We start from the raw sequence: 20,928 nt of genomic DNA on the forward strand, positions 1-20,928 counted from the left end.
CATTGCTCAAACTCTTATAGCCTCTGGTGCCTCCACCTTATCATAAAAGCCTAAACATTCACATCCTTTCTCTCACACGGCGCCTAAGCTACGACCTTGGCTCCCCGTTTATCTGCTCCTGCTGAGATGGGGCAGAAAACTCCAGTATGTTCTGTTCTCTTCTAATCAGACCAATAAGGTGATGACTTTCTGCAAACAGTATTTCTTATAACTCAGCAGTATAATGCATCATAAAACAATATCATTCATCCACAATAAATCAGCAGTCTAATGTAATGCAAATCAGTTTAACAAATGCAATAGTTATCATCTTCTTCTAATTCAGGAGAATGATGCAAACTAAAACTACATAATAATTCACAATCTTTAATTAGGGGTATAACATGGCATAAAATAATATTATAATCTAACAATTCCCCCTGATGAGCTCGTTAGAATAATGAGCTCACCAACACCCTATAATCCAGTGTCGCCGGGTTCATCTCTTCTCACTCCTGAGGCCCTTTGTCCCCCTGAGGGGCGAACCATATGTGAGATGACCTCTGTGTTTGCGCAGTTCAGATGCAAGAAAAACTATTATTCCAACAATAGCAGGTACAGATGACACTCCCCAGTTCTCCCACAGCTTTATTTTGGTGCTACCTTATACCCTTCCGACGTACTCAGACTAGAACCTCTGTCCAAGGAGCTTTTAGCCTTTATTTTATTGCTGCAGCTACCAGTGTCTTCCAGTTGGGTGATCCTCTGCTCTTCATTCTTCAACCTCAGGGGTTAGACAACCCTTCAGTCGTGGCACAGATCAGGGGATTATTCTGCCCCGATTTCAAACAACGATCTGTGTATCCTCCAGAAAAAGATCAGGAACGCGTCCCCCTTTTTGCCCAAGAGCCTCTCGAACTTCGTTGGTCTGGTGTTCCTGGATTTCCGCCAACCCCTTCATGGTTATTGCTGTGTTTATGGGATCCATCCTTTTGTGGTGACTAGCTGGAGCCCAAACGCCATGACACTTGGACCCAGTTGATGTCTCGGCAGTCACTGTGTCTGTCTCTGCTGCGGAGGATCCTCGCATATCTGTGACCTCGTCTGGTGTCTGTCCCTTTCTCTGTAAGAGACAGAAAACCAAAACACCTCTCTTCCTAACCCTAATAATCTAATGTTGTTATCTACTGACCTTCTAGTGATTCAGAATTGGTCTAAAACATTCAGAATGTCCCAGGGACTTATTCTAATCATATCCTATGTGTGTGTAAGCGTGTTTGCATTTAGCCCTCTGCACTCAAGGCATTTCCTACACTTTATCAGTCCGGACCATCACGCCGAACGAAGCTTATGACATTCAAAAGGCCGAGTGCCAACTCATCATAAGCACATTTGCAAGGTGTGTCTGAAACTTATTGAAACCACTCTTTTTAACAAAAGATAAACAAATTAACAAATCTTCTAAACGCTATTCAGTTCATTTCAATGATTGATGCTTACACATGGAAATAATGATTTATGCTTCTCACTGATTCTCTACAAAAGACCGGAAACTTCTCGGGCCGCTATTAGCTTAAGCTTTACCATTCCTAAGTTATTAAAGACACAAATGAAGTTATAAAAATGTTCAAATAATCCTTGTTTGATGTTAAAACTCAACTTCCCCCCCCCCCCCTTTTTTTGACACATTCCAATGTGTCAAATCAACGGAGCTAGAACATTCAAAGAAAAGGTTAGGCAGCTACAAGGTTTCCCAGATTGTTAAGGTGATCTGCGTATGATGCTCTGACTCAAGTATATAATCTTAAATGAATGTCATTTAATTAACTGCCACTATTTAAAACTTAGCTTAAAGACATAATTGAATAAAAATCACAAAGAATAACATGATATCAATGTTATGTAAGCGCGTGCGGCCCTCTATGCTCGAAGTCACTCCACACCATAGATCAGCCAAACATCGCGTTGACTGTAGCTTTTAACCCTTATTAACTTGAGCACAACTCTATAATGAGCAACAAACTGCAATATGTCTGAAAATGATCATGGTTACACCTGCAATAGAAGATCGTATGATTATCCTGACACCTGTAAATAGAAAATTAACCTGCGGTTATAACAATCACTGGAACACAAATGTTAGTACAATGTCAAAAACTTCAATAAATGTTTAATGCAATGCTAGTTATATGATTCTGATGCAATAATAAAGCTGATGCCAAAATAAGAATAAAACACCCCCTTTTATCCCGTTTCACTTGACACATAAACGTTTATAAATGCCTCTTTTAAATCTTATTTCCCCCTGATCTCCCCTTACTGACCACAGCAGGGGAAACTCCGCTATGAGTCAACCATGAATGCAGCTCACCTGATTCATCACTGAGCTCCACCGTCACTGGCGTCTGACAGGGTGGCGCTGCATACTCTTCCTTTAATGTCACTATTTTCAACCTGTTGATTAGAGTGCTTAAACCTGAAGTCGACTACGTCCACAACAAGTCAATACAGCTGTAAATGTGGCCAATTATCAATCTATTACCAATCAATAACAACAGATAAATTTTATTTTATGCATGCTTTCAGTCAACCACTCACCCAGAGGATCTCCAATCCCAGAAAATTCCTTCTCCTCAGTCAATGAGTCTGTCCTCCTTCCATGGCCTGGTAACTGGTCCATCCAGAGCCATATGATCTCAAAATATACATACAACAAGCCAAACCACACCTTGGTCACACCAACCCTTTTCCGCCCTGAAGATGTTCAACGCCATCTTAGTCTGGACTGTCAAAGGTGACTTTAACGCTGGCTGTTCCGACAATCCATTTTATAACATTTCCTGGTCAGATTCGCCAATCTCTGCACAATGGCGTGTCCAGCGGGGTGGCCTGGGGGGGCTCAGGCCACCCCCCAAACCAGACTGGCCACCCCAGGTGCCACCCCAAAGGCAAAACAATAAAATTCAATCAAATATCAAATGTCCGATTATGTTTTCACGGTGACGCTCAGATATCCGAGTGTAAGTGAATGCAGCATCGCTTCTGCGCTATGCGCATCACGTTAGCAAAGGTAGGAGAGCCAAGCGCGAAAGATGGCACTGCAGGAAACAATTTTTCGGTGAAAGAAAATGAGGACAGAATAAATGTCCCGGTAAGTAATATCAAGTTTGTTGAGTTTAGTAAACTTCGGTGAAATTAGAATACCAAGGAAAAAAATAACACTTAAAGAATTATTGCAGCTGTGGAATATTTCAGACAGTATGCTACTGAGGGCAGCTAACATAAGAGTTATGCGTTATAAGATATAATCTAAGTCGTAACATTGCTGTATGGAGCTGCAGATTTGGTTGCAGGTTAACATAGCTGGACTGGCCATCGGGCATACCGGGCATATCCCCAGTGACTTATTTTTTATTTTTTTTGTAACGGCATGAACAATGAGAGATGGTGGATTGGCCAGATGCAGGTCGATGTGTAGAAATAACTCCGTTGTTTGGTGGTGGCTATGACGGGGCTTCCACAGAGGCAACAGGTGGATGAGGGAAGGGGAGGCAGGAGGAGAGACCCGAAGCAGCCACCAGTCCGAGTGTCAGGTGAACTGAACTTCAGGTAAGAAGTTATGACCTGCAGTCTATCTGGGTCAGATATGAACTAAGTTTAGGTGGAGTTTATTTTCATGTTGCTGACTTTTTACTGTCAGTTGCAATAACTCATACTGCGTTCTAGCCAGTTTGACGGAGTTTTTATACAGCTGGGTGGGTGCTATGATGTTACTGATAGTGAACTTTATTTTATTCATAAGGTTAGTAGAGTTGCCAACGGCTCCTTAAAAAAATGGAATGGTCCCTCATTCAGAGAAAATATTACACGTTTGGTATTGAGCTGAGAAGAGACGCAGTTTGTCCCGGACTTTAGCTAGAATGGAAAAAAGACACAAAGCTGGAGTTATTCTGTCTTTACGCTGCACAGCTGCCTCTTCTTCTCTCATTCTCTCCCCCTCCCTCTCCTGTTGCTACTTCAATCATGAAACTGATCAATGATCAGCTGATCGGCTTTTCTCTCTTGTTTATTTATCGCCCACTTTGCGCCAGAAAGAGGAAACCAGCGGATATTGCGCTAAACAACAGCAGCACGTTTAAGCTTGATCAGCTGTTGTTAGAATGTATTTAATATTAATTTCTAGTATCAGCTGATGTTTGCTGGAGCCACAGCTGTAAAGCTGCTGGTCATGATGTCTGTTTAGATATGTGGTGAGAGGGAAACATGAAGATGAAACCAGGAGATGTCCTTACTGAATCATCAGAGCTGAACAGGTGATGGAGAAACAGGTTTACCTTTTAGGTGACATGAATGAGTTGAAGGGAAGTTATGAACTGTTTCTGAGAGACAAATAACACCAGGATCCTTTTTTATGTAGCTGACAGCTGGTAACTGTGCAGGGGCGGGTCTAGCAAAGTTTTGCCAGGGGGCCAGGTAGGGCATTAACAGGGAAAGGTGGGCACAAAGAAATACTTTTCTTTCTTATTCTCATTTAAAATACCTAGTTTTTATTAAATAATTATCTAAATCTTACAACCAAAGTTTTTATCTGACGTAAAATGTATAGAAATCATACATATACCAACAAGACTGTACATCACTGTCACAACAGGGTTTGTTTTCAGTCAAAGTCTTTATGGCTTTACTACCTGGTGGGTCGGTCTGTAGTAAAAATGCCCAATTTTTTTGTCCCAGTCCAGCCCTGCAGGTTAATACTGGCAGTGTCACCATGCCAGCTGACTGTATTTTATCATCAGCCAGTGTTGTTCTTTATCAATATTACCAAAGTAAGGCAGCATAGAAAGTATTTACTTGCTTTCAGGTTTCATTCAAATGTTAGTCTTTTCAGTTGTTTCCCCACTTTTTTCCTGTTTCAAAATCAAACACCAGTTTGTGAGAAGATTATCTTCTTTTTTTAACAGGCAGATAAAGTTTTGCATTGGAACTGGCTAATTTGTCAATTGTTTGTTACAAATGTTCGTATTTTAATTTTCAAAAATGTTTTTGCCCAAAACATATGTGCACTATATGTCAGTAAAAATACTATGCAAATATTGCTGTCCTTGAATGCTGAGTAAACACTGACAAAGCACTGATTGTATCGCTTGTACTTTATCAACGCAGTATCTAAAAACTTTGCACCGTAGTGGTTAAAATCTCATTCTAATAAGAGTTAAAAGTGCATTTGGTTATTAGGTTTATAGGATTATTGAATTATGGTTAAGGGTTGGTAGAATTTTTTTTTAAAACATTATCTGCCAATTAAATCTGCCACCCTTCTCCAAATCTGTGCCCCTACCTGGCCCCCCTAACAAAAATTTTCTAGACACGCCACTGTCTCTGCACCAGGGTTTTAAACGTTTTGCCATCTTCATTAGTTTTTATTTTTATTTAGCTTCGACTCCAGATTTTCAATTTTTACCAGTTGTAATCAGTTTTTACCAATCAGTCGCTAGTTTAGTCTAGTTTTTATTTTCTGAACATCCTTAATTTCAGTTTAGTTTTGATTAGTTTCAGTTATAGTTTTAGTTGTGTTTTGCAAAAATTAAGTGTAACCAAATCCCAGTTCCATCATATCAATCATGCTCTTCCGCTTATCCTTGGGTATTGAGACTATTAACTCTTGCAGCACCGGGTGTTCCTAATTTTGGTTCAAGTGAATTGATAAACTTTTTGAAGGCGATTGACTCACACAATTATTTAGATGTCCCAGTCCTGTTGTCTCGGGACGCATCACGCTGCCTTATCTGGGGTTAGCTGTTTTCTGGGGATGCTGGTTAAGTGGGGGAGCTCTTCAAGGAGGGGGGGGGGGGGGGGGGGGTGTGTGTGCTCCCCCTGATGAGCTCTTCAAGGTAAGCTAGGTTAACCTTCTTGTGTGAGCTTTTCAAGTGCACTTCAAGGTTTGTGGGATTTTTAGTTTTATAAATGTCCCTCATAACCCCCTGATGACCCAGTAATTCATTTTTGCACACTGTAGTACACATTTAGTTTTTTTCTTGTAGCTCTCATACTCTACTTGCCACTCCTCTAAGTCCTGATGTTTCTTAGAGAGGACAACAGTACCTTTAAAATTATATCACATGTGTGGGGGTGTGGCCTTGCCAATTGTTTTCCCACCTTTTCAAAATGGCTGGCATGCCCACCAGCACATTTTAAGGAAGAAAGAAAGGTAAGCTTGATATTTACATTTAAAATGTTTTGTTAAACTCAGATTTTTATTAATTTTCAAAAAATAAACATCTAGTAAATAATTTGAGGGGTCTTTAAGAATTAGGCTTATTGAGTTTCACAGAGAACATGACTAATTTATTAATGTGTACTCTAGTGCACGTCGGGACTTTGTACTTATATTTATTTCACTTTTTCCTAGTAGACAACTCTTTGACAAAGGCAGAGAGAATTCTTAACAGAATAATTGAGCGAGATTCAAACAGAGATTTTTCAGAAGATGAGAGTCATGTGAGCCAGATAGGAGAGGGTGAGAACCCAGGAGGAGCCACACAAAGATTATCGAGATGCAGTGGCAGATGTGATAGAGAAAAACACAGGGCCACCTGAAATCTGTCGTCCTATCTGGTCCAAAACCAACATGTAGGAGAATCTGGAATTTTTGCTTTGAGTTAAAAATAAAATATGGGTAAAATGCAGGAATGATTTCCAGTATAGTAAAAAATAAGAGTCGCATTTATAGCTGAATCCATGACACCTGATTGTTTCTACACGATCACGTCTTTGCTGAAAGTTATCAATGATCTCAATGTGCAAAAAGAACTCCCAGTATCTGGAGTTCAAGCTCCTCTTGGCTGAGAAACCAGGGACAAACATGTGAACAAGACCTGAATAATACCAGTAATGAAGAGTTCTCTCCAAAAATCAAGAAAAGGAGGCCCCAATCAGATGAGAGTGTAGCAAAATATGGTTCCCTCCACTTGCCTGAGATGGTTAACAGTCCAAGGCATTTCAGTTGTAGAATGGTTGGGTGCAACAGTAAAACATATGTGAGATGTGGGAAGTGCCAAATGTTGCTTTGTGTCTCCAAATAAAAATCACAGTACTTCCTCAGATATCATAAATGAATTGATTTTTGTGAAATAGAAAGCCCAGTGCAATCACTTGTTCCTGAACCAATGGCTTACAGCTAGTGAAGTGTCAGTGACTTCTAAGTTGGTCCCTGATCTACATTTTTATTATTATATTGTTATATAAATAAGTTTTAATATCCTGCTTACAATAAATTCAGTGGAGCTTTTAATTTTCTTAAATAGCTCTTGAATTTTGTTAGTTTCACATTCGTGATCAATGAACTCCCCTTGTGCACTGTAGTGCACATGTTGTAAAATTTAAATAAAATTGGTTAAAAACAATTTTGTTTTTGTAATGTGTTTTTTTTACCGTCCCAACACTTGATTTATCTGAAAAAGAAAAAAAGAAAAAGAAAAAAGGAAAATTGTTAGATTTGTATTGTTGATTGTCATTTATGCTTAGAAATATTTAACCATAGATGCTTAGAGGTGTATAATCAATTGTGTAGTGATAAGTTGTGTGATCTTTAACAGGCTACAGAGGCTTGGTGTGCATTCCACACTAGAATGCACACCTACATCCTGGGAGCACGGGAAGAGGTCGCATCTTGTTTTAATTGTTTTATGGTAGGATTAACGTAGCTACGTTTGTTCTAGTCTAAGTGCTTTTTTGTTTAGATGAACTGCTGGACTTCCTCACCGGGGGGGGTCTAGTCTACCCTCTTCCTGACCAAGGATGTTTGACCCTTTGATCAGCAGTCCACACACACACACACACACACACACACACACACACACACACACACACACACACACACACACACACAGGCAAGGTACTCTTTGTGTATGTAGACGTCATATGTTAATGAACTTATGCATATTCATGTAACCTCAATAAAAGGACAGTGATATGGGAGAACGGACGAGAGCTACTGGGGTCAAGCGAAGGAACGGTGCCTGTCCGGTTCTCTCCCGTGCACGAGTACCATGAAGAAGTTTGCCTACTTGTGTCTTGCTTGCAGTGTAATTATATTGTCTTCAACGTTCCAGCGAATAGGTTTATGCTACAAACCTATCAAAAATGCTTTTCCTTTTTTTCTTTTTTCTTCCTCCCTGGGTCTCAGGAGGACATTGTGTCTATCTTACTTTTAAATTGCTGACTATTTCAAGAAAGCACCCAAAAGACGGGGACCAGTGTTTATCATTACATATCTCCATTTTGAGTGTGGCAAGTCTATCATTCCCCTGTTATTCATAGACCTCAGTGGAGGTTTTTGTTTTTTTGTTTTTTTTACCTCTATAAAAGTTAATTGACTCTTTACAGTGACCTGCTATGGTTAATAATAACCTGCTCCGTCATGAGTGGAATCAAACCTTTTCTTCACTTTAGCATTTAACATTCCCAACCATATAATATGATACATTAATCGAACTACAGCTACTAAAAACACAATTTTCTTAATGCAAACATCAGTAACTCAAAATTAGCAACCAAAGGGTTCAGTCTGCAGTTCACACTCATGTGAAGCTACAGCCTCCCCCCTTAGTCTCTATCATCCTTCTGTTCTTGCAAAAACAAAACAAAGCAAGACAAAACATCCACCCTTCTTTTACAGGCTGGGTGAATTGTTGTGGACATTCACTAATCCTAAAGTCGGTACCGTTTTTGTCTCAATATCAAGTCAGTTAAACTTTTAGTCGTCAGTCCGTCACAGTCCAGTCACATGCATACATCCACACACATTCATACCAGATATTGCTGATAATGGAGTCTCACGCGCAACCTATTCGAGCCTCCATCACCAGCAAGATGACGTCATCATTTTGAAGGAAACAGTTCCTTGTTTTTGGACTGGATTGACTCGCTGCAATCCTTTTAGGCTCGGGACTTCTCATTCGATCAGTGTCCCATATAAGTGAATTTCTCCCAAGCTCATTATAATCATGGAGAAAAATACTTTGCGACTGTTTTCAGTAAGAATATTTTATAGCGCTTTAAAGTTCAATCTCTCAGGCCTGGATTAAAGAGCTGATTTGTTAAATCAGGAACTCACAAAATACCAAAATATCACCACCGGTGGATCATACAGTGGGGCAAAAAAGTATTTAGTCAGCCACCGATTGTGCAAGTTCCCCCACTTAAAATGATGACAGAGGTCAGTAATTTGCACCAGAGGTACACTTCAACTGTGAGAGACAGAATGTGAAAAAAAAATCCATGAATTCACATGGTAGGATTTGTAAAGAATTTATTCGTAAATCAGGGTGGAAAATAAGTATTTGGTCAATAACAAAAATACAACTCAATACTCACCAAATACCAAACAGGTAAGGTGTAATTGAGCCATAGTGCTTGGTCTCTTTGTCCGATGTAAATCAATTGCAGTTAGAGGCTACATTAATTTTCTTTCTGTAAGCACTTATTGAAATCATCTGAGCACATTACAAGTACATATTTGCTTACTCTGTATGCTCAAATGTGACCCGTTATGGCCACTAGAAAAAAAGAGGAGGCCCGAAAAACAGGTGGGGGTCCTCCACCACCACCACTCACAGAGCCTGGCCACTTGGCTTCCACATTTGTGATAATGTTGGCAGCATCACATATGATCTTCACAGTGCAGAGAACACAAATTAGCATCCATTACTATAATGAAATAATTTGTTAGTTTGAAATGCTACAGGGAACTATGTACCTGCACATTAATGCTGTGGAAAGACTTCCTGTTCACATAGTCTCCTTCATTTACTGAAGGAGCAATGATTGGAATGTGAGTGCCATCTATACAGCCAATCACGCCTGGGAACCGTGAAAATAAATGTAAAATTTAAGTAGTAGTTCAAGTATCACCACATCGTGAATTAAATTTTGTTCATCCTGCTACCTGCAATTTTGTGGCATCCCTCTTTGATAAATCTTGTGGGTCTATGACCGGGGAACACCACAAACGAGTACAGGAGACGTTTCAGTGCAACTGTAACATTCCTGACTGCCCGACAGATGGTAGCCTTGGAAACGTGCTCAGCGTCACCAATATTATACAGAAAGCTCCCGTTTGCAAAAAACCGAAGTGCAATACAAATAATATGTACAGAACTGAGAGAATGTCCACGATGTGTCACATGAGCAATATTAGGCCTGAGGATGTTATTCAAATAACTTATAGATTGTGCTGAAAAACGGTAACGTTCACACAGGAAATCATCAGGAAATGATAAAATGTCCGAACGCGCTCTAATCACTCTCTCCCGGCGGAGAGCTCTGCGGAGAATTTGGGCTTCAACATCTACTGGCTCTTCAAGGAAGGAGCACGCCATGTCTGACACTTCCTACAGTCAGGTTTCCGACACAGAGGCGGAGACAGTCAGGGTTAGTTGAAGTAAACCTGCTAGGGGGCAGGTTAGCTTCACGGAGTGTGTCGTCATAGTAACTCACTCAGGATTAATCTAAACTCGCTTTGTGAAACCGAAAACCCAGAGTTTTCGTTAACTCAGGGTATACTTACTCAGAGTTTGCACTAAACCGGCTTCCTGAAATAGGGCCCAGATCTAAATCCAATCAAGAATCTGTGGCAAAATCTGAAAACTGCTGTTCACAAACGCTGCCCATCTAATCTGACTGAGCTGGAGCTGTTTTGCAAAGAAGAATGGGCAAAGATTTCAGTCTGTAGATGTGCAAAGCTGGTAGAGACATAAGGCAAACCGGATTATAAGGAGCACTGTCGATTTCCAGAAAAATCAAAGGACTGATTTTTAGAGTGCCTTATTTTCCGAAAAGCACAGTAATAACATAATAACAACGGCTCGCTAGCATGCTCTTGGTTGCTGAGGGCTATGCTGTGGCTGAGCTGCAAGATTAACTCTGCAAAACCAACTTTCATCAAGTAACAGGGCTCTAGAGTGCAACCAATTTGGTCGCAAATGCGAATCCGTGTAAATGAGAGCAGGTACACTGATTCCACACAAAGACGTAATCAGAATCAACTTTGTCTTTCTCGGCTTTCTCACCCAACGGCTCGTAGACGGACATGCTGTCGGAGCTTAGCGATCCTGATGCGTCCGGTCCGCACTGCGATTACGTCTTCTTGCGCTGATTCTGAGCTGCAGGTTTTGTCTCTCCAACCAAAATTCACAGAGCCAGCAGCAAAAGAAGCAGCAAACTGCGCTTCACATTTGATCAATGTCATTAATTTTGCTGTTTTGCTTCCACGACTATTAAAATCACACTCCATGCACAGCTAGCTCTCTCTCTATCTGTCTCTGTACTTCAAGAACAGTTTCCCGTCTCCAATCTCTGTTTTCTGTATTATTCATGCGCTTATTACCCACCAGTCTACCGTTGTTTTTTCCCTGCTAATATTAGCATCACACGGCACAGCTTCTGTATCACGTGGTATAAGGCTCCGCCCTTGTCATTTGTTGAGCAGGAAGAGTGAGCACTTGGTTTCATGCAGAGTACGTCCCGGATCAAAATGCGGTACAATCGTCGTCGTCTTTTTCTTTTTCTTTCTTTTAAATCGTCATTTGGAAATGAGATCGCAAATAAGTTTGAATCGAGATCGCGATTTTCTAACGATTAATCGTGCAGCCCTAATCCTATTAGTCGACTAATCGCAAAAATAATCGGTGACTAGTCGACTATCAAAATAATCGTTTGTGGCAGCCCTAATGCACACAGGGAAAAGTTAGAGAGGAAAAGAGAGAGCAGGAAATTACTCTTACTCTTAGGACGTATATGGCCCAACAGGCCTCGCGATACAAATGAGCTACATCCTCCTGGAAAGCAGCTGCCAATACAGTCTCCCCCATCTGCTGGAAGGCAGATGCTTCAAAACAGAGTGAGAAGTAAAGAGAGAGGGAAGGAACTCAAACAAATTAACACTATATTTTATCTTTAATAATCATATATATTGCTTTACCAAAACAGCTTGTTTTTGTGTTTTTTAAACTACCATCTCTCTTAAACCAACTTGAATTGAACAGTGAGCACAGCCACTAAGTTCTATGTAACAAAAATACAGGGATGGGAGGGAGGGAGACGGTACCTGCACTGACGTTTAAAAAGAAGGAATAGGAGGAGGAGGGGTGGAGGTGGTGGAGCTCTCCGACAGGGGGAAAACTGAGATTTCAGTAAAGCTCAGTCCAAAGCACTTTCCTAATGATTTCCCTGTAACATTAGTCCTCGAGGTCCCCGTCACAGCAGACTACTGTGAGCGCCACCAGACAGTTAATGAGACAAAAACGAGACGCTCTTACAGCCAGGAGGATGCTTCCAGATGACGCTTGATTAATTTGATTGATTATCTGTGAATAAGTCTTGAGCCTCTCCTCAGTTCTTTATATTTTGCCTGTACTGAGCCAGATGTTCTTCTTCTTCCTTTCTTTAGACTTTCTGAAGGTCATTTAAAGTTTTTCTTTGGACATTAACTGCTTTTTCACCCATTTTCAGTCCAGTCCTTGTACCTGATCGCTTTCAGAGCGATATTTTTGTTTTTTGGGGGGGTTAAACCACTTAACCTAACTCAAGGGGACAAACCCGAGTTGTCAAATACAATACAAAACACACAACTTAGCAAAGAACCAATTTTAAATTTTATCTTTAGGGACTTTGTTACTAGCAACCTGTCACAGAAACACACTATTTAATTTCTTTGGATTGGGAAAGTAGAAGACAGAAAAAAAGGGGACAAGCTGAAAAATCTATCTACAGTGGAGGAACAGTACCTGAAAGTCATGTCAAAAAAAATTCAGCAAACACCTGACACAGGACCTGAAAGATGCACTTGGTCCTTCAGTTGATCCATCTAGTGTTCACCAAAGCCTCATCTCATGGTGTCAGTGAAGGGTGGCTGTCAAGAAGCCATTATTAAGGAAGGGAACAGGGAGAAAAGGCTGAGGGATGCCAAATTACACAAGAACTGGACTGAAAATCAGTAGCAGCAGGTCTGATGGAGTGATGAACCAAAATTTGACAGTTCTGGTTCAAATTGTGGTAATATGTCTACAACCACCTGTAAACTACTGTACAGCTCTGCCATAGTTTGGGTCTGCATTTCAGCCAGGGTGTTGGGGATTTCGTCAAAATTGATGGAATTATGAAAAGTACCACCAGACTTTGATGCACCATGCAATACCATCTGGAAAGCGTCTGATCGGCAGCAGCTTACTAAACACATCGAAACACCATCATTCATGGACTGACCTGAGCCGTGTGGGATCATCTCGGCAGAGAATGGAACAAAACGGCAGCTGATATCGAAAGAAGAGCTCTGAATGTCCTTAAAGAAGCTCGGAGAACTATTCCTGAAGACTACTTAAAGGAATTCCAAAGAAATGTGCCTAAGAGAGTTCAGGGCGTGCTGAAGATAAAGATGCTCAAGCTCATTACCTCATTATATCAACTCTGTTTTTGCCTTTTATATTGTATTTTCATGTAAACTTTTCAAATTTAAACTGTTGCACCCGTTTCCCATTACCCAGCAAGTTATATGTTAGAATTAAGGTGTGGCTCAAACTTTTGCACAGTCCTACATTTCCCATCTATAAAATGATTTGACACCTGATAAACCTTTAAAAGCACTGACCTGCCTCTCCAACTCTCTGTTTTAAACAACACGCACTTACCAGCAGTTGTGTTGCGTTTTCGTCAGGTTAGTGGCTCAGACCTAAAACAGCCCAACATTATCTCTAATTCAGGTCTGGACCCAAGCTGACCCATTAAAGTACGTGGTACTCCTTTTATTTGTACTTGTGTACTCAGGCATAAATTAGACTTTTCAGGTACAAACTAAATAACACAAAGAGGAGCTTATGAATAAGAATGAAACTGAGAGGCCCACTGCAAGAAGATACACACCCAAGTGCTGAGATTGTAAAGATGAAAAGTGAGCAGAGGAAAACGAGCGTTTCAGGACAACGAGGCGGTTTCCTCTTCTTCCCATCTGGCAGCCTCACAGCGGGGAGTTATGAGGTAGCCCCAACCTACCTCACATCTCCCCGCTGTGCAAGAACGAGCTCCTCTCTCTTTCGCGAGTGCATACGTGCACATCTACAGTGCTGCATGCCAATGAACCCATTTTCTTGGAGCACCTACACAAGCTGCAATCTACAGATCGTGTTTCACAGCGCTACAGCGAGAGGCAAACACCTCCCTCTGTTTGTGCTTCATTCTAGCTTCGCCCTTCTCTTCCCAACCACACACACCAACACCTTCCTCTTGTGAATTTTATTTTAATCCTTAACATAAAGACAGCTATAAATGAGGATAATCAAACTTGATTTATTACCTCCTGCACCCCCCCCCCCCCCCACTGTGTGTTCAACAGGAAGCTAAAAGTTGTTAGCTGTTAAAGTGTTCAAAAAAACAGCAGGAGCTCGGTGTGAGGCCACAGTGGGCCAAAAAACACAAGATGACCTCCAGCAAGGACAAATGTATCTGGACGTCTCTGTGAGCATCTGTCTCACTGTGTAAGTGTAGCACAGTGTCTGTGTGTGCATGGCTGGGCAACAGAGACAGCACAACTGAAAGCCAGCACTCAGACGAGGACCCGGTGCATCGTCTGTCTCATCTCAGCCAGTTTACTTACAAACTCTTTAAGTTTGAATTTTAAAGCCGACAATGTGCACAGGGCAGTGATATTTAAAATGAAGGTAAACTATTCCAATCTCTGCAGCCCCAATTGTGTATCTCACACACACACACAGTCCTGAATTCATTACTGAAGTCTCATCCAGACGTTCAATGTGCTGTGTAATTAAATTGAGACGTGGGGTCAAAATTCCCACCTAGATTGAGTGAGATGAAATAGAAATCGGCTCTCCTCTAACTGACTTTATAGAAATAATTGCATAAGCTGCATTTATAACTGTTATTAAATAACAGCAGCACACGAGAACTAAAGTGTAATCCCAGCACATTTCGCTTCGCTTGCACTGATTCTTTAGAGATGACGACCGTGGTGGGTAATTAAGGGCAAACAATATACAAGTGGCGTGAAAAATGGAGGCTGCATTACCTTTCCAAAGCTTCCTTTCCCGATGGCCCGCAGTATCTGGAAGTGGTCAAAGTTCACTGTGGAGAAAATGAGAAGCAGTTAGTGAGAACGTGTCAGTTTGAGCTGAGCTATAAAACAGGGAACATGACATGTACAGCACTGTGCAAAAGTCTTGAGCCATCCCTCATTTGCTTCCAGGGATCCGGACTTCCCTGTAATCTTTAAAGTGGTATTAAGGAATAGCTCTCCAGGCTTTTTAAAGTGTTTCTGATTTTTAATCCAGGGCTTGTATTTGACCACTTTTTGTCTGTTAAGACCCTTCACACTAATCTCTGAAACATTCAAACATAAACAGACACCTAAGTCATGGAAAGGACCAGAAAACTTAACAAAGAACCAATTTTAAATTGTATCTGTACACATTTACTTGCAGCCTATTGCAAAAAAACAAAAGCCCACATCATTTGTTCTCACTTCTTTAGTTGAAGAATGCAGTTAATAACACCGTTAACACAGACTGACCTGGCAAAACACGAAAAAATAAGGGGGTGGTTCAAGACTTTTGCTCGGTACTGTATGAGAAATGGAAATGTGCACTTCACAATGTATCGCTGCACTTCGGCAGTACTGTGAAGATTAAATGTTTTTTTCTTCCCGATGCATGTGAAAGGTTAAGACTTACATCTCCAAATGTACTGGAACTGATTTGAACCAGAGGACTCAGCCACACTGTTACTATGTACTGCATAAACACGTTTACCGATGAAGCTAAATCAGACGCTGTCCTGACTGTGTGGCTAAATTTTGTGCTGAAAGCATCAAATCAATTGAATATGATTAACTTGCTATGAGAGGTTTTTATCCAAGTGTGACTTTTTCTGGCTTCATACACCTTTCAGGGTCAAATTCAAGCACTTTGTGAGCACGTTTAATGTCCATTTTCAACATTTTCCAGCACATTACCATAAAAAGGATGCATATTTCACTTCGCATCACCTGAATAAGACCACGTGAAAGGCCAAATTAATAAGTAGCTAGCAAAATAATAATACCAATTTGAAACAAATAACATGTGTAACGTACACACTCGAGAAAATTATTTACTAGTACTTACGCAAACTCCCCCGTTGTGAAAACGTACAAATCCTTCTTGTATTTTTCGTTTTCCAGCAAACACTCATTAAAACGGCCTCCAGGCACATTAGCGCACTCACCCCCGACTGATCAGGGAGGGGGTGAGGGGTCACACATTGAAACAGACTAACGTGCAGAGGTACAGCCCAGGCAGAGAAATGTTGCTTTTAGACTTTGCGACTCGTTTTATTTCTCTATCTGATAAGAAAACTATTCAATCAGATAGTTATTTGTGGTGAATGAAATACGGTTACAGTTTCAAGAAGTTTTAAGCACCAAATCCGAAATCCAAGCACTGCAATATTAAAATCCAATTCAATTTCTTGTTTGCTCCGAAATCTACGACATGACAATCCGGTTGTTCAGTCTGACGTCACTAGCCGTGTCTGGGTCTAAACTCCGCTGCAGGTCCATATATCAAACGATCACTGTGGCATTACTGAGAGTTGAAAAACTGTCTAAAGTCTTTCATCTTTAATAAAATGATCAGCGTTCTGCTCTACCAGGTGTAACAATTGAGTTTAACATCCAGGCATCCATGAAAACGGAATTTATGACATTTAACGGAGTTAGAAGTTAGCAGGGAGTTAGCTCGCTAGCTTCTATCTAAATACAATATAGCATGTCCTGACTGCGGGGTTTTGGAAACAAATTAAAACGTACAGCTCTGTTATCACTTCCAGCATAAATGAAGACAGAAAACTAAACAGCAGTAACGTTTGTAGGGTTACTGAAGTTGGGCTAGCTGGTATATAATGATGTGCTGCGTGACCGCTAGCGACACAGCTACGTTAGCATAATATAAACAAGCTAACTTTTTTTTCCACTCGATAAAAGTTACCGTGAGTGTTCTCGGTGGTCAGGAACAAATGTAATCGCATGGCAGGATGCTGTAAAAGGACCAAACTTCAGCCAGGAGAACAACTGAGATAATCCATCCACAATACGAGGTTACTCATTCATATACTGCTGCATGGGCTGGGCTGTAGTTACATCCTAAGGTTTTAAAAACTGAGCTTAAATAAATGATTAGCGGTAATAAAAGCCGAGGGAGGTCAACAGTGATCACTGACTGTTTTAGGAGCTTTTTGAGATCAAATAGAAGAAAATACATAACATTAAACATGTTAACAACACAAAAGCCATATTAAACGCAGACTACTTTAGACCCGGAAGTAGGATTCGTCGCGTCATCACTGAACAACCGGATATACAGAAAAGCTTGACATGGTATGCAAAAAAAAAACCCCGAAGACAATACAAATACAAATACATGAACAAAAATGGTTTTAACTGTCAGTTATGTCATTTTAAAATTTTCCAAAACTAAGATTTTCTTTGATTGACTGATATTAAATTGATTAGGGTCAAGTTTAGTGTGAACAATATTACACAAACAAGCACGTGTGTGCGCATGCGCACATATGAGAATCCCTTCGATCGCTTCTCATATGTGCGCATGCGCACATATTAGAATCGCTTCGATCGCTTCTCATATGTGTGCATGCGCACATATTAGAATCGCTTCGATCGCTTGTGACGCGGTAACTTTGCTTTGATCCTTTCTGACGTCATAACTTTGCTTTGATCCCAAAACCCATAAATAGGAGCGCTCACCTGTTACTTTATGCTTAACGGACGTTGACCTGCAGCAACTGAAACCCTTTCGAGAAGTTTTGAGAGCAATTTACGAGAGAAACCAAAACAAGTTCAGTTTTGTTTCTCACCAATCCACAGCGCAAACAGACACATTACACCATGTCAGCCAACCCATCCTTCGGCTCAGATGAGCTTGGAATATCTAAAGGGACCATTTTGGGAGATCACCACATGGTGGAGGCTTTCCTTGGAGAAGGAAGCTTTGGTGTTGTAACGAAATGTCGCGATACAAAAAACAACAAAACGGTTGCTATTAAAGTCAACAAGAGCGACCCTGAAATTCTGCTCCAGGCAAAACTGGAAATTTTCATCCTGGAGCAGCTACGACGCTTGGATCCAGACAGGTGCAACATTGTCGAATGGAACGGCTATTTCCTCGATGGAGAGCGCATTTGCTTGAATTTCGAACTCCTCGACCAAAGCCTGTGGGACTACATAGGGGACCGGAATAACCAAGGTCTCCCAATGAGAGAAATCAGGCCAATTTTGAATCAGCTCGCAAATGCTCTGTTCCACCTGGGTTCTGTGGGAATAGTGCATGCTGACCTCAAACCTGTCAACATCATGGTTGTGAACCGCAGTGAGTCTCAAGTCAGAGTCAAACTTATAGACTTTGGCATCGCATGTAACACCTCTGCAGTGATTCCTGGTGACTGTGTGGGGACAATTGGTTATTGTGCACCTGAGATTATGCTTGGCACTCCATATGATGAAGCAATTGACATGTGGTCTCTGGGGCTGGTAGCTGTGGAGCTTGCTACAGGGGTGCCTCTCTATCCTGGGGAAGACGATTATGACGTTTTGAAATTCATAATTGAAACTCAGGGTCAGCTACCAGATCATCTTCTAGAGTCTGGCTTGTACACTGACAGCTATTTCATCGAGGATAACCACAACGAACAGCGCTGGACATTTAAGACCCCAGAACAATTTCAATACGAGACAGATTATCGATCCAAGGAAACTCGATCGATAAAACTTAAGTGTCTCGATGACCTCGAACAACTGCTGAAAGTTAGGCGAGGACCGGAAAATGGCCAATCATTATTTGTAAGGCTAATCAAAGAAATGTTGGCCTTGGATGCAAATCAGCGCATAACACCCTCGGAGGTTCTGAAGCATCCCTTTTTCGACCCTGGCCTCTCAAGGAGAACCCCCTGCACGGACATGAATAGTACAGGGGGAGAACTCCTTGTGCTCTCTCAGCAGCCTTCAAGCTGGAAAAGTCATGGATCGCAAAAATTCAGCTGCAGTTTTCAAAACTCAGTTGAATTTCCTCAAAAAAGAGACATCAACACCTCAGCCAACCCATCTGCCTCTGAAGATGATCTTCAAATAACGAAAGGGACCATTTTAGGAGATCACCACGTGGTAGAGGCCTTCCTTGGAGAAGGAGGCTTTGGTTTGGTAACCAGATGTCGCGATACAAAAAACAACAAAACGGTTGCTATTAAAGTCAACAAGAGCGACCCTGAAATTCTGCTCCAGGCAAAACTGGAAATTTTCATCCTGGAGCAGCTACGACGCTTGGATCCAGACAGGTGCAACATTGTCGAATGGAACGGCTATTTCCTCGATGGAGAGCGCATTTGCTTGAATTTCGAACTCCTCGACCAAAGCCTGTGGGACTACATTGGGGACCGGAATAACCAAGGTCTCCCAATGAGAGAACTCAGGCCAATTTTGCATCAGCTCGCAAATGCTCTGTTCCACCTGGGTTCTGTGGGAATAGTGCATGCTGACCTCAAACCTGGAAACATCATGGTTGTGAACCGCAGTGAGTCTCCCGTCAAAGTCAAACTTATAGACTTTGGCCTCGCATGTCCTGCTTCTGCAGTGATTCCTGGTGACCGTGTGGGGACAATTGGTTATTGTGCACCTGAGGTTATGCTTGGCATTCCATACGACAAAGCAATCGACATGTGGTCTCTGGGGCTGGTAGCTGTGGAGCTTGCTACAGGGGTGCCTCTCTATCCTGGGGAAGACGATTATGACGTTTTGAAATTCATAATTGAAACCCAGGGTCAGCTACCAGATCATCTTCTAGAGTCTGGCTTGTACACTGACAGCTATTTCATCGAGGATAACCACAACGAACAGCGCTGGACATTTAAGACCCCAGAACAATTTCAATACGAGACAGATTATCGATCCAAGGAAACTCGATATATAAAATTTAAGTGTCTCGATGACCTCGAACAACTGCTGAAGGTTAGGCGAGGACCGGAAAATGGCCAAACATTATTTGTAAGGCTAATCAAAGAAATGTTGGCCTTGGATGCAAATCAGCGCATAACACCCTCGGAGGTTCTGAAGCATCCCTTTTTCGACCCTGGCCTCTCAAGGAGAACCCCCTGCACTGACATGAATAGTACAGGGGGACAAAACCTTGTGCTCTCTCAGCAGCAATCATCGTTTGGGTGGCCAGAATTCTAGGGGAGCTAGAAAATTCTTGTGGAAAAAAAGCCCAAAACAATAACATCAACAAAAACAACCAGTGAATGTGGTCTTAAACTTGGGCACAATTTGGCTTGAAATCCATCAACTAATCTCTCAATATTCAAAGCGGAGCAGCAGAAAACTTACCATCACATCAGTCCTTCAATCAGACCTACAACAAACGTCTTCCTTCTCTCACCCCAACCGGTCGCAGCAGATGGCCGCCCCGACCTGAGCCTGGTTCTGCCGGAGGTTTCTTCCTGTAAAAAGGGAGTTTTTCCTTCCCACTGTCGCCAAAGTGCTTGCTCATAGGGGGTCATATGATTGTTGGGTTCTCTGTATGTACTATTGTAGGGTCTACCTTACAATAATACATACAGCCTTGAAGTGAGTGGTGATGTGATTTGCTGCTGAATGAATTGGGAACTAATTGGAAATCTGGATATTAATTAAATAAACCTGCTTTGAGCATCAATTAATTGTTGTTTGAAATTCTTTATAAATATATAAATATAGTGCCACTCTTCTACTGTTTAAATTGCAACTGTTTAAAACTGACTAATTTATTCATACACTTGAGCATAAACACACGCACAGTAAATGGCCTGTATTTGTACAGCGCTTTACTTAGTCCCCAAGGACCCCAAAGAGCTTTACACTAC

At 41.4% G+C, this 20,928-nt stretch overlaps 1 protein-coding gene across 2 annotated transcripts in view; it reads right to left on the bottom strand.

Annotated features, from left to right (window-relative positions):
• Positions 1-20,928, bottom strand: part of LOC145425249 (TELO2-interacting protein 1 homolog) — a 276,230-nt gene that overhangs the window by 39,549 nt on the left and 215,753 nt on the right. The gene's annotated exons all lie outside the window — the stretch shown is intronic.

Source organism: Astatotilapia calliptera, chromosome 3 (assembly GCF_964374335.1).
Source record: "Astatotilapia calliptera chromosome 3, fAstCal68.1, whole genome shotgun sequence".
NCBI lineage: Eukaryota > Metazoa > Chordata > Actinopteri > Cichliformes > Cichlidae > Astatotilapia > Astatotilapia calliptera.